This window comes from Lepidochelys olivacea (assembly GCF_965140295.1).
Source record: "Lepidochelys olivacea isolate rLepOli2 genome assembly, chromosome: 9".
NCBI lineage: Eukaryota > Metazoa > Chordata > Testudines > Cheloniidae > Lepidochelys > Lepidochelys olivacea.
In genome coordinates, this window is record NC_140419.1 from 39,555,952 (window position 1) to 39,570,153 (window position 14,202).

The 14,202-nt window shown below is 44.7% G+C and overlaps 1 protein-coding gene across 1 annotated transcript in view; it reads right to left on the reverse strand.

Moving 5' to 3' along the window:
- Positions 1 to 7,650, reverse strand: part of PXYLP1 (2-phosphoxylose phosphatase 1) — a 117,286-nt gene extending 109,636 nt beyond the window's left edge. Inside the window, exon 1 of the mRNA XM_084639314.1 lies at positions 7,457 to 7,650. The gene's annotated coding sequence lies outside the window, so the exon portion shown is untranslated. The remainder of the gene's footprint in view (positions 1 to 7,456) is intronic.
- Between the last annotated feature and the right edge of the window lie 6,552 nt (positions 7,651 to 14,202).

Genomic DNA, 14,202 nt, shown 5'->3' on the forward strand with positions numbered 1-14,202 from the left:
TGGGGTGTTTGAGGTGTTAAGATTTTTCTTTTAAACAGACACTTCAGAGTCTTTGAATACTGTTTTGAAAATAGTCTAGCGGCGTCCACACTTGGTAACAAAATGTACTCAAAACCATTCATTAGAGCACCATGCCATTTTTCTCATACCCTAGTTTCCAAACCCATCCTGTATCACGTACAAAAGGCTCCATCCATTTTGTCCTCCCACAAATCTGCGTACACCCCGTTATCAGATTCCCCACCTCCCCAAACACTAGCAGTTGCAGATGTTTGGTGTAGTAGTCGGTTATGGTGGGAGAGGCTAGTTTTGCTGTTAACAGAAGGATGATAAAGGGAGTGTCGCAAAGTATTGTCCTAGGCCAGGGGTTCTCAACCTTTTTCTGAGGCCCCCCAACATGCTCTAAAAACTCCACAGCCCACCAGTGCCACAACAACTGGTTTTCTGCATATAAAAGCCAGGGCCGGCATCAGAGTAGCAAGCAGGGCAATTGTCTGGAGCCCCACGCCACAGGGCCCCACCAAAGCTAAGTTACTCAGGCTTTGGCTTCAGCCGCAGGTGGCAGGACTCATGGTCCTGGGCTTCAGCCCCAGGTGGTGGGGCTTCAGCCTTCTGCCCTGGGCCCCAGCGAGTCTAATGCTGGCCCCGCTTGGAGGACCCTCTTAAACCTGCTTGGGCCCCCAAAGGGGCCCTGGACCCCCTGGTTGAGAATCACAGGACAAAAGTAAGTTTCCAGTGCTTGGTCTATGATGACAGGTTTCAGAGTAACAGCCGTGTTAGTCTGTATTTGCAAAAAGAAAAGGAGTACTTGTGGCACCTTAGAGACTAAGGTGCCACAAGTATTCCTGGTCTATGATGTACAGTGTTTGTGGTAGGGTATGTGGGGGAAGAGTAGAGGATATATAATGTTAGGTTGGTTAACTTTTCATTTCTTTGCTTTTGTGATTTAGTGTCTGGTAGGTTGTGAGTGTATCAACCCTAATTGCTTCTTAACAAAGCTGTTTGTGTATTCATCGTCTAGCTTTTTGTAACACTACAGTTAGGGTGGGAACTTGTGTTGGAGGCAGAAGCGCAGCAGCTAATGGAGAAGATTTTCTCCATTTCTCCATCCGTAGCTGTGCAGAAAACCTTGTGTGTCAACAACTTCAAAGGAAGCCCCTCTCTACCATGTGATAAAGTGACAGGAAAGGTAGCTCCTGACAGGGAAGATTTTGTGGGCCCAGCCTCCATCACTCAGATCTGCTTGCTCTTTTGTGTAAGATTTCAATAATAATGTAAACAGCTGCTAAAAAACAAGCCTAAATCCAATAAAAAAAGCCTTCCCACTGCACCATATCTACTCAGAGCATCCACCTCCTGCCAAGTTTTGTGCAGATGGACAATCTTGTTTTAAAAAGAAAAAGTCAACAACAAAAAGTCAGATCGACACAGGAAAATGTCAGACAGCCCCATTTCAAAGACCTCCTATTAAAAATTTACGAAGAAAAACCAGACAAGAGCTGCAGAGAAAATTCAAAGGGCTTAAAATGTTACACCAATTGGTCACCTACTTTTACGAAAAGAAAAAAAACAAAAAGCAGGAATTTATGGCCCATGTTAAGACCATTCTAGAATGTAACCCTAATTATGGAGGTATTGCCATAGGCACCTTTGTAGCAAATCAGACTCCCTCTATTTGGGGAGGAGATGGTCTAGCAGAAACTCTCTAGGAGACAAGGAGCTGTGCCTACTTTTATATTGCCTGTTCTAAAAATTAAAGTAGTGTTTTACTAATGCTGAGTTTACATAAAATATTTAAATGACTACAATTAAAAACCACTACGATAAGGTTAATATGATTTATCCTTCTGTGCTACTTTTAGTCACCTTTTCGAAAAGAGATTAAAATTAAGAAGCTTTTCCTTTTCATTCCACTCACACCCACCCACTACAAATTCTGTCTGCTTTAATCCTCCTTCCACAGATGTCAAAACAGGACATCAGTATTAAAACTACTCATTGCCAAAATCTGTTAGTCTAGCATCCCATTATTCTTGTAATGCTGGCACAATAACTTTATTATAATGTGTGACAGTTCATGCAGCTACTCAATGCTGGATCCACTTGCTCCAGAGATTTTTTTCTCCACCTATAAAGAATTATAGCATAAATATTCTTAAAAGGTGACGTTTTGGATGAAAATAGGTGCTTGTCCCTTAATCGGCAGTAACAAGGTCATCCCCTTGATCATTCTGTTTTCATAGCACTTACATAAAGTGATTAGCCAAGAGTTCAGTCTTCAGACAGCCATGGTTATGAACATCTCTTTTAACCCTCTCTTTTCTCCCACTTTTGAAGGAACTCACATTTTACTGAAATTAAGAGGCAAAAATTCTGTAAAACTAGGGCCCTACCAAATTCACGGCCACAAAAAACATGTCACAGACCGTGAAATCTGGTCTTGTGTGTGCTTTTACCCTATACTATACGGATTTCCCAAGGGAGACCAGTATTTCTCAAATTGGGGGTCCTGACCCAAAAGAGAGTTGCAGGGAGGTTGCAAGGTTACTTTAGGAGGATCGTGGTATTGCCACCCTTACTTCTGTGCTGCCTTCAGAGTTGGACGGCCAGAGAGCGGTGGCTGCTGGCCAGGTGCCCAGCTCTGAAAGCAGCGCCCCACCAGTAGCAGCACAGAAGTAAGGGTGGTAATACTATGCCACGCCACCCTTACTTCTGTGCTGCTGCCTTCAAAGCTGAGTGGCCGGAGAGCAGCAGCTGCTGACTAAAGGCCCCATTCTGCAGGCAGCAGCACATAAGTAAGGATGGCAATACTATACCATGCCATCCTTACTTCTCAAGTGCTGCTGGCGGCGGCTCTGCCTTCAAAGCAGGGCTCCCGGCCAGAAGTCGCCACTCTCCAACTGCCCAGCTCAGAAGCCAGAATCGTCACCAGCAGCAGTGCAGAAATAAGGGTAGCAGTATCACAACCCACTCCCTACAATAACCTTGTGACACCCCCGCACCCACAACTCCTTTTTGGGTCAGGACTGCTACAACTACAACACCACGAAATTTCAGATTTAAATAGCCGAAGTCATGAAATTTACTTTTTAAAAAATCCTCTGATCGTGAAATTGACCAAAATGGACCGTGAATTTGGTAGGGCCCGATGTAAAACTGCTACGTTCTATAAAGGACCCAGTATATGCACAACATAAGAAATTTCAAGGGAGATTCAATAAAAATCAAAAAGTCTTTTCTAAACAAAAAAAAAAATTAGGATGAAGTTTCTGTACACTGAAAAAAAGTGGACTTTCCTTAAATACATTAAAGGCAGCGAACTTCACAAAGATTGATTTTTTTTTAAAAATTGACACCTGACATACTACACCACTTAAAAACATATCATAGCTAATGGTATGTTGTGATGTTATCTGATTAAATTATGACCATATAGATCATTGTTGCAGCCACTATTATATATTTGCAGCAAATATTGTACATAGGTTGTAGAGTGAGGCGTCTATGAAAAGGTTATGACTTGCTGGTTCTGATTATGCTATCTGTATACATGTATCATTTTGTATGTGAAGTTATAAGTATTGGCTCTACACTTGGATTTCAATTGTTTGTAACACCCACAAGGTAACACCCAGCACATCTTGGAGGGACTGTTCAAATTAAGTGGCTCATCAAGAAATACTTGGTTGATAATGGATTATGGGAGACACCCATCTATACCGAGTGGACTGTCATGCAAATGTGCTGTCTGGAATGTAGGTAATGGCTTCCTGCAATGACTAAGGGAAATGGGGCATGAACATGTGACTTGCCCATGTGACTCCGAACTCCATCTTGTTGTAATTTTCCACAGTAAGAACAATGGGATGCCCTCCATGTGGCAAAAGCTATAAAAGGTCCTGGGAACATCTCCATTGTGTTTTCAATCCTGCTTCTTACCTCTGGAGGAACTTTGCTACAGACTGAAGCTCTGAACAATGGACTGAATGCCCCATCCAAGCCGTCAATGTACTCCAGAGACTTGACCTAAGCCAGCAGTTTATTCCATCACTGCTGCAAGTCTGAGCCAAGAACTTTGCCATTACTGTATGTAATTGATTCCTTTAACCAATTTTAACTCTCATCTTTCTTTCTTTTTATAAATAAACCTTTAGATTTTAGTTAATAAGAACTAGCTGTAGCGTGAATTTGGGTAAGATCTGAAACATTCGTTAAACTGGGAGGTAATGTGTCCGATCCTTTGGGATTGGTAGAACCTTTTCTTTTATATGATGAAATAAGATTTACAGAAATTTTCATCATATTTGATGTGGGTACCTGGATGGAGGCTTGAGGCTGGATCACTTTAAGGGAACTGTGTTGTTTGGACTTCTGAGTAACCAGTAAGGTAATAAAGAAGCAGTTTTATGCTGGTTTGGTAAATGCAGGTATTGGAATATCCACCAGCTTTATGGGGACTGTCTGCCCCATTCTTTGCAGTTCACCCTAATTGAGTGACCACAGTTGGCTCCCCATTAGGACCCCAGTCACATACGTATACACTGAAAATGGTGCAACGCTTCAAAATACACACTACCTATGCCAACAGGAAGCATTCTCCCATTTGTGCAGGTAATTCACCTCCCCATAACAAACCTCTGGCTATAACTAACAAATGGCTTGGATCCCAAAGGGCTCATTATACCCAGGGTGTACTGTACCTACATGCATAAAATTAAGATTTCCAGGATTGAGGCCTAAGTGTCCAGCTAGCCATTGGCTGGCTAATTTCTTAGAGGCATCATGGCACAAGTGGGTCTTGAGAAAGAATTTAAAAGGAGAGTGGAGCCACTCTCTTATAAATCAGTTCAGGGAGGACTATTCCATGTGCTAAGGATGGTATGGAAGAAAGCACAGACACTTGTGAGGGAAGCAGACAAATCAAGTGTCAAGGTGGAGAGGGGGCAATTCTGTCTAGCCTTTGCCATTTTGAGGGATTATTCTATTTTTTACTATTAATATTACTTATTATTTATTTAGCCATTTTAAAAAAGTTACTTGCCTGGGATGCTGCCACCAATAGACCATTCAGACTGGCAAGTGACAAGCTAGGGGTAAAATTTTCAGTCACCTAGGTGACTTAGGCTCCTAATTCCGATTTAGATGCTTAGAAGCTTAACTTCTAATCAGCAAATTTTAGGGTACAATTTTCAAAAATACCTAAGGAATTGTCTATAAAGAAGTTTTACTAGTTATACCTCCCTGCACATTTATTCTGCAAAAAGAACAGGAGTACTTGCCGCACCCTAGAGACTAACATTTATTTGAGCATAAGCTTTCGTGGGCTACAGCCCACTTCATCGGATGCATGCAGTGGAAAATACAGTAGGACGATTTTATATACACAGAGAACATGAAACAATGGGTGTTACCATACATACTATAACGAGAGTGATCAGTTAAGGAGACAGGTTTCAGAGTAACAGCCGTGTTAGTCTGTATTCGCAAAAAGAAAAGGAGTACTTGTGGCACCTTAGAGACTAACCAATTTATTTGAGCATAAGCTTTCGTGAGCTACAGCTAAGGTGCCACAAGTACTCCTTTTCTTTCAGTTAAGGTGAGCTATTACCAGCAGGAGAGGGGAAAAAAAACCTTTTGTAGTGATAATCAAGGTGGGCCACTTCCAGCAGTTGACAAGAATGTGTGAGGAACAGTGGGGGGGTGTAAGGGGGGTGAATAAACATGGGGAAATAGTTTATAACTGATCAGTCTCATTATAGTGTGTACGGTAACACTCATTGTTTCATGTTCTCTGTGTATATAAAATCATGCTACTGTATTTTCCACTGCATGCATCCGATGAAGTGGGCTGTAGCCCACGAAAGCTTATGCTCAAATAAATTTGCTAGTCTCTAAGGTGCCACCAGTACTCCTATTCTTTTTGCGGATACAGACTAACACAGCTGCTACTCTGAAACATTTATTCTGGTAAGAGTAACTTTTTTCGGTTTACTTTTTACCCCACCACAAGCAACAGACTGAACTGAAAAAAAGCCATTCTCATCCCAAAGTTAGTGTCCACAAAGGGAGGTCATACCAGGATAACCATCTAGGTGTAAAGTCACGCTTTAGATTATACTGACAAACTTTCCCATGCAGACAAAGCCAATGGGTAAAATGACTTTGGGTATGTCTACACAGTCCACAGAAGCAAACCTCCCAGCCTGGGCTGAGAGACTCCAGCTAGTAGGGCTTGTAGCTTAATGGCATTCTAAAAATAGCTGCACAGACAGCTCTGAATTTGCTGCTCTGGTCCCAGCTCCACACCCAGCCACAACTTCAAAGCGCTGTCTACACTGGCTACCACAAGCCCAAGACTGGGAATACAAACTGGGACAGGGACGACTGCTGCCGGTGGCTGTACAGACATAGCCTTAGGAATTTAGGGGGCTAAATCTCATTGGCTAATCCACAATTTAAAAAAAAACATGCGCTCTCACCTTTTGTTAGCTAACACATGGTAACAAAGGGAAATCCTAGCAAGGAGATGGCAGTTTGTAGTTTTTAGATGTGTTGGCAGGTTGAGATAAACTCTGCATCAGCTGGCATGAGTGAAAGCTACAAACTGCCTTGTCTTCCTTATGTCAAGGTAAGAACACACATTTTCCCGAGTGAAGACAAGGCCACTAAACCTCAATGGGCTGTCACAGCTTAATCTTCAATGCCAAAAGGGAGGAGTTTGTTGGGGGGGGGGGTCGTTTGCGTTACTGCAGGATAGCTTTGAGGCTGTAAACACCTTGTTCGGTAGCTCTGTAATTTCTGAAAATCTCACCCCATCTCTTTGCGCTGGGGATGTCGCTGGAGAGCCGCTGCACTGTTGTTATTAATTAATGGAGAGCAGCACCTACGGGACCCTTTGCGAACCAGACCCCGCCGCGCCAGCCGCTCCCAGTCCAGGCTGCTGGAGACTCATCCGAGCCGGAGCGCGGCTATCGACTGCCCCTAACGGGACTGGGCTACGCGGGCGCCCCAGGCTGGCGCCGGGCGAGCTGCCCAGCACTGGGGGAAGTGACACTACCCCTAGAGGGAGCGCCGGGCGCAGCCCGAGCCCACCCCGGAGGAGGAAGAGCAGGGGCCGCCCCGCCCCACACTCCAGCCCAGCTGCTCTGGCCGGGACCTCGGGAGCGGAGGAGCCCAGCGGGTCACACACCGCGGTGGCTCCCGCCAGGCAAAGCAGAGGGCAAGGGGAGCTCGGCGGCGGCGGCCGGAGCGGGTGCGGGGAAGGGTCCGCGCGGAGCTGGGTGCCCAGCAGCGGTGGTGCCCGGGAGGGGGGCGCGGAGCCGCGGGTGCCCGCTGGGGAAGAGGCTGCCCGGAGCAGGACGCGCGGTGGCTGCGCTGCCCGGGGAGCCCGGCGCGAGGGAAGGGGGCTCCCGGGGGCGGCGCTGCCCGGCGCGGGGAAAGGGGTGGCGGCTCCTACCTCCTCCGCGGCTGCCGTCTGCTCCGCTCAGCTCCTCCGCCCGGGGCTGGAGCCGGAACCCGCCGCCTCCTGCTGCTGCCGCCAAGCGACAGCCCCAACTCGGACTCCACAGAGCGGATCAAGTTCTGCCGAGCGCCGCCTCCTGCCCCGCTCCCACACGCGGAGCTCCCTGGGGCCCAGCACGACAGCCGCCAGCGCCACCTGCCGCCGCAACCGGGAGGCTGCAGCTTGGGCTCCCTCCTCCCCCGAACGGGGAGCGGCGCGGTGACCCCTCCGGCTCAGCCGCGCTGCCCACAACCGGGGTTCCGCGCTGAGCCACGCCGCTCTCCTCCGTGTGACCCCAGACGCTCAATAGGTGCGGGGCAGAAGGGAGCCCGGGTTTAGGGCTGGGCTCTCCTCCCAGCGCGGGCACTGCCTCCCCGAGTGAGTGACCCCAGGCAAATCAACCCCTGCCCGTGCCTCAGTTTCCCATCTGCACAGAGGAGGGGATATGGTTTGTATTCTAGTGTCACCCAGAGGCCCCGCTCAGGATTGAGCCCTGGGCGTTGGGACAGGCCACAGGATGAGCTCACTCGTGCTTGAGACTTCACCAGTGTCATGATGCATAACATATAGAATCTGAAACTTCTCTGTTTTTCCTTGAATTGGTGAAGATCAAAAGCTAGAGCTAGGTTTAATAGTACCTTGAATACATACCTACCGATCAATGTATTGTTCTTACTACCTCCTATTGCTCCCAAGATTTAGGTGTATGGTGATTAATTCCCTGTATAAGAAAACAAACTATAGTTGAGCACCATGTGCAAAAATACTGATAAACTCTGTCATTACAGGTTTCAGAGTGGTAGCCCTGTTAGTCTGTATCAGCAAAAACAAAAAGGAGTCCTTACGGCACCTTACAGACTAACAAATTTATTTGGGCATAAGCTTTCATGGGCTAAAACCCACTTCATCAGATACATAGAGTGAAAAATACAGGAAGCAGTATATATATACACAGCACATGAAAAGATGGGAGTTACCTTTCCAAGTGGGGTGGGGTCAGTGCTAAGGAGGCCAATTCAGTTAAGGTGGAAGTGGCCTATTCTGTTGAAATGGCCGACATCCACCTTGATTGCATTGGCCTCGTTAGCACTACAAAAGTAATTTTCCCTCTCTTGATATTCACCCCTTCTTGTCAACTTGAAAATAGGCCACTTCCACCTTAATCAAATTGGCCTCCTTAGCACTGACCCCCCCCCCATATATATACACTGTTTACTGTATTTTTCACTCCATTCATCTGATGATGTGGGCTTTAGCCCACAAAAGCTTACGCCCAAATAAATTTGTTAGTCTTTACGGTGCCAAAAGGAGTCCTCCTTGTTTTTGTCATCACAGTTGCCTTCCTGAGATCTACTGTTGAGATCTGGCATGTCTTTTCAGGATTGCCCTTTTAAGAAAGACAGATTTCAGTTACAGACAGAGGCACACGGTTGAAATTTCCAATAAAAGATAAAATTGAGTTGGACTCCTTATTTCATAACTCTATGAACTACTTGGAGACATTGATAATCTATAACCCTCAACTATTAAAACAGTCTTTTTCCATAGTAGAAGATTGTTCTACACCATCATAGTCCCACATTTTCTCCTAAAGTCTGTTCTTTTGAGTAAACCTTTTTTTTTTTTTAATGTCTGGAACTATTAAACTAAATTGTACAGATTTTTGTAATCTTGGTGTAAAACCTACTCCCTTCTTTGACTCATATTTAGGTATATAAGCTACATTTAAAAAGTTGAATAGTTCTGCTTAATGACACAAATTAAATTTAACAGTTACAAGGTGTATAACAGGGATTGGACACCAGCTGTTGACTATCAAAAGAAAAAGCAAACACAATACATTCAGGTCTGTAGTATTAACCCTGGGGCCCAATCCTGCAAATATTACCGAGAACAGTCAAACTGTCATGACTCATCTCATTGATTAAACCATGGTAGTAAGTGCTTTCGAGGAGAGTTACATCCCCATCTGGGCCTAGAATTAAATATAATTCACAAAGGATTTGGCAGTTAGGAACTCCCAATCTGTTCTCTAACTAATGAAAAGGATTTAATTTCCTTCACAGAATCCTTTTGCTCTGGAGAATAACACATTTCTCTGTGCACACAAAAGAATTTGTAATTTTCTTGGAGTTAAAGACATTGGGTTATTTACACTATACCATAGTATGTGGGAGGCAAACTCCACTCTCACCCTGAATCCAGGGCATGTTGACTACAGCTCAGGACTCTACTCCAGCATACAGCCTGGAATAGTGGCCACAGACCCACTTTATCACGTCTAATAAATTTTCATTCAACTGGACCTACATACTTGCAGATCCTATGGCCCGTTTCCCAGTCTATATCCAAAGCCCCTATGGCCCTATAGGTCTTTGTAGGTGTAGCAGAACTATTCTTTTCATTACACAGGAACCACTCTGCTAGCAACACCACCAGGTATCCTTGAATCAGGGTGAATTGCAACCATTGTACAAGTTTTTGTGCAGTAACTTAAAACTTTAGCAGACTCTTACTGGTGTGCATGTGGAAACAAAACCTGTCAACAGGCCCATTAACTGAATCCAAATTCTTGCTAACGCAAGGCATTATGCATTGGGTCAAAATGGAGAGGATGCTATGAAATTGCCTACAATGTCATGTGGCCCATCTGCCTCTGCTGGTAGCAAGTATCAGTACACTAGATGGGGAGGGCTCTGTGTTACCACCGTGAATTCTTTCCCGGGAGTCTGGCTGGTGATTCTTGCTGACCTGCTTGGGGTCTAACTGCTTGCGATATTTGGGAAGTAATTTTCCCCTATGTCAGATCGGCAGAAACCCTGGAGGCTTTTCACTTTTATCTGCAGCATGGGGCATGGATCACTTGCTGATCTGAACTAGAGTAAATGGTGGAGCCTCTGTAACTTGAAGGCTTTAAATCACGGTTTGAGGACTTCAGTACCTCAGCCAGAAGTTATGGGTCTATACAGGAGTGGATGTGTGAGGTTCTGTGACTTGCAATGTGCAGGAGGTGAGACTTGATCACAATGGTCCCTTCAGGTTTTAAAGTCTATGAGTCTAAAATACTCTGATATTTCCCTATCTGACTTCTGTCCAAGGTTCGACAGGCAGACCTGCAAATAGGAAATTATAGGTTACTGAGAGACCCAGCCCTGTCAGGTATTAAAACAGCCTCCTCCCTCTGGAGGAAGGGTGGAACTAGTTTCATGGTTTAATTAGTTTTCAAGGTACTGCTTGATACGAAAATGAGACTCTCAGATCTGATTTCTGCCAACCCCAAAGCTGGCCAAATTAAGAGAATGTATTATTTTATTTTAAAAAGAAAATTAAGAGTAAAGTACATAATCACCAAGTAGCCCTTGTTGTGTTTGTACCTGGCTGCCTCCTTTTCGATATTTTCATGAGACTCTCTTTATGTTATTATCATTTCCTAGGGAGCTAAACAGCAGATACAAGAGGAGAGGAAAAATAGCAAGACAAATGTATGCATAGAGGTGACATAAATACTATGATCTCATTACAAACAAGAAACTCGGGATTATAAAGGATTAAATTATACACCCACAAACCAGAAGGAAAATGTGCTTTGTACATACTGTGATACAGCATGACCAGAAGGCAGCAGAAGAGTGATATAAGAAAGATATGTAAGTCCCACGATGAGGAGAAGCCTTATTCCCTGTAAAGAGAAGAAAGGTTTCTATAGATTAATTAAAAGTACCTGAAGCCAATTAGAGCACCTGAAGCTAGTCATCTAATAAAAAACCCCTGCTTCAATCAGCTAGGGGGAAGGAACTGGAGCAGAGGAGAGTTTGGAGAAGTGCTGTGGTTGGTTACAAGACCAAGGCCCTAGGTAAACAAGACACTGGGGGGGAAAGGGGAGAGAGAAAGATGGAAGCCCCACAAGCTGAAGAGCAGGAGAGGGAAATAGCCCAGAGAAAGGAAGCACTAGTTCAAGTGGTTTACTACTATCCCTAGGGCTCCTGGGCTGGAACCTGGAGTAGAGGGGGGCCCTGGGTCTCTCCCTCTCCACTAAACTTCTCTGGGTTACTAGTGGGACTGTAGATACCCTAGTTCAAGGGTAAGAAACTGTGCCCTGAACACTACCCCACCCCTCTTCCCCCCCCCCAAGAAGAGGAAGTGTGGGACCCATCATAATTGTACTGGCAATTTGCCACAATACAAAGAACAAACTTCATAAATAAATTTTATTTAACCAAGACTATCATTAGTCTTTATCTACTCCAATTGCTATAAGAAGTCTCACCTGCCTCAGTGTCCGCAAAAAGAAAAGGAGTACTTGTGGCACCTTAGAGACTAACCAATTTATCTGAGCATGAGCTGTAGCTCACAAAAGCTCATGCTCAAATAAATTGGTTAGTCTCTAAGGTGCCACAAGTACTCCTTTTCTTTTTGCGAATACAGACTAATGCGGCTGTTACTCTGAAACCTGCCTCAGTGTGAGACTCCATATGATTCACTCAAGACGGCCTCTGGGTAACAATTCAGGCACTTGAGAAGTTTTCCCTTTGTCTGTCAGAAAGAAAAAGAATTCTTTAAGCATTCAGTCTTAAACTAGTTAGAACAGCCTAGCTATTCACTGGTCTCATACCACCACCTCAGTGAGGCAAGGCAACTTGGTCCAGATTCTCAAAGATACCTAGGCACACAAACATCTGATTTAGGTGCCTAATCCCAGTTTTGGGGCCACTGTGGTGGACCCAAACTCCTTGTAGGCACCTACATTTTCAAAATAAAAGCTCCCTAGGTGCCTGTTTCTGCCCCTAGGCATTCATACTTCTGCCTCCCTCTAGGCATTTGGATGCCTGTCTCCCACCTAAGCTCCTGAGCAATTTATGAACCAAAGCAAGAAAGGTGATCGGTCGCCTAAATTGCTTGCAGGGCCCAGTCTGGTAGATGTGTTCAGATTGGGTTAACTGAAACTCCAGCTGTAGGAGGAGGTGATGCCCACCATATAACTGTTATGGAGTCCCTCAAGCTCTCCTGTTGAAACTGTTCCACTGTGAATAAATGAAAGAGCGATTGGAGCAGGGAACTGGGCCCTGGGTCTCCCAGCTTGTGCCCTAACCACTGGATTATAGATTCTGTGTGTATGTCTCTCTCTCTGGCCTAAAGATTGTTTCAGTATTTATCCACAGTGGGACAGTAACTGGACTGCAAGAAGAGAATGAGAATGATGCTGTAGTCCAGCGGTTACTGAACCGAATGAGAGTTAAGTGGCTATGTACCTTTGAAGATCTGGGTCCTACTGTGTATCTGAATTTCAGTAGCAATTGATTTCTTAGCGTAAAGTCACTTGCCATATATGGTACAAATATACAATTTCTGACCATTTGTTTACACTGGAAATTGTAAGAATCCTTGTAAATTTAAATGTTATCCATTAGAAGATTGTGTTACCTTACCTGTAGACTGCCTGACCTTCCTGGATAAGATAATAATGTGTTCATGAACCTCTCATGTCCAAGTGTTAGGAATGCATCATGGGATCTAGGCACTTCTGAATGCTGCAAAGAAAGTTAATGCTGAAGATAAACAAACTGGAACTTTACTGAGAAGTAACTAGAACTTTAAAGCCTGTTACTACCCACAAACAGGAAGTTTTCTTTCTCCTACTATACCACAATCTGTTACATTTTCCCCCTGAAGATTTCTGTTCCATACAACATATTCCTGGAAAACAGACATTCCACCCTCCTAATGTTGATGCCAGTCTGGATATACAGTAACTGGTTCATCATTATCTTTCATTTCAGGCCATCACTATCTTCATTCATCCTATTAGGATCTGCAGTGTCCTGTGGTTGTCTTTTCTCCCCTACAGAAGTGATATATGTGTGATGGTCTATGCCAGGTTTCTTTTTAGGTAGCTCCTGTTTCTCTAATAGGTGCCATACTTTGTAGTATCAGTGTGATAAGATTTGGATTCTGCTCCTATTCTTGATGAAACACTGTAAGACTCCACAGGTTACTCTTGGGGGAGTTCTGCACCAAAGAATTAAAAATCCTGCACACAATATTTTAAAATTCTGCATATTTTGTCAAAACAACACAATATAATCATGCCAGTTTCAATTATTTTGATAATTTATTTCAAAATACCTGTCAGCAAGTATGTCTGTAACAATACAGACAACAAAAAAAGATTCAGGAAATGTTTTTTGACAAATCGATTTCTTACTAGACATATTAATACAGAACTTTGAGTAATTCATTTAAACTACAGCACAGAAATGGATTTCCCTCACCCCTCAGAAGCAATGTAAAGGCTGGGGAGAGTTAGGAGTAATGGATGAGCTGAGGGAGAAGGAAGTAATTGCTGGAAAGGAACCTGGGAGTGAACTTGGAAGGTTGTTGGGTGTGAGTGGGAGAATTATAAACACGTTTTTTTGGGGGAGAGGGATTGTTAGGGAGTTGGGGAGCCTCCCCCGGCAGACCCCTAGCCTCTCCCATTCAGTCAGGTACATCTGCCCGTTCCCATTGTCCCAGCACCATCCCTCTACCAATCCCCAGGTAACCCTGCACCCCCTCAACCATCCCACTCCCCCTATCCTCATGTGTCCCTACACTCCCATTCAGCCACCCCAGCTCCCATGTGTTCCTGCACTCTCATTCAGCCGTCCCTCCTCTCCCATCCCCAAGTGTCTCCACACAGCCATTCCCTCCCCCCCGTCCACGTG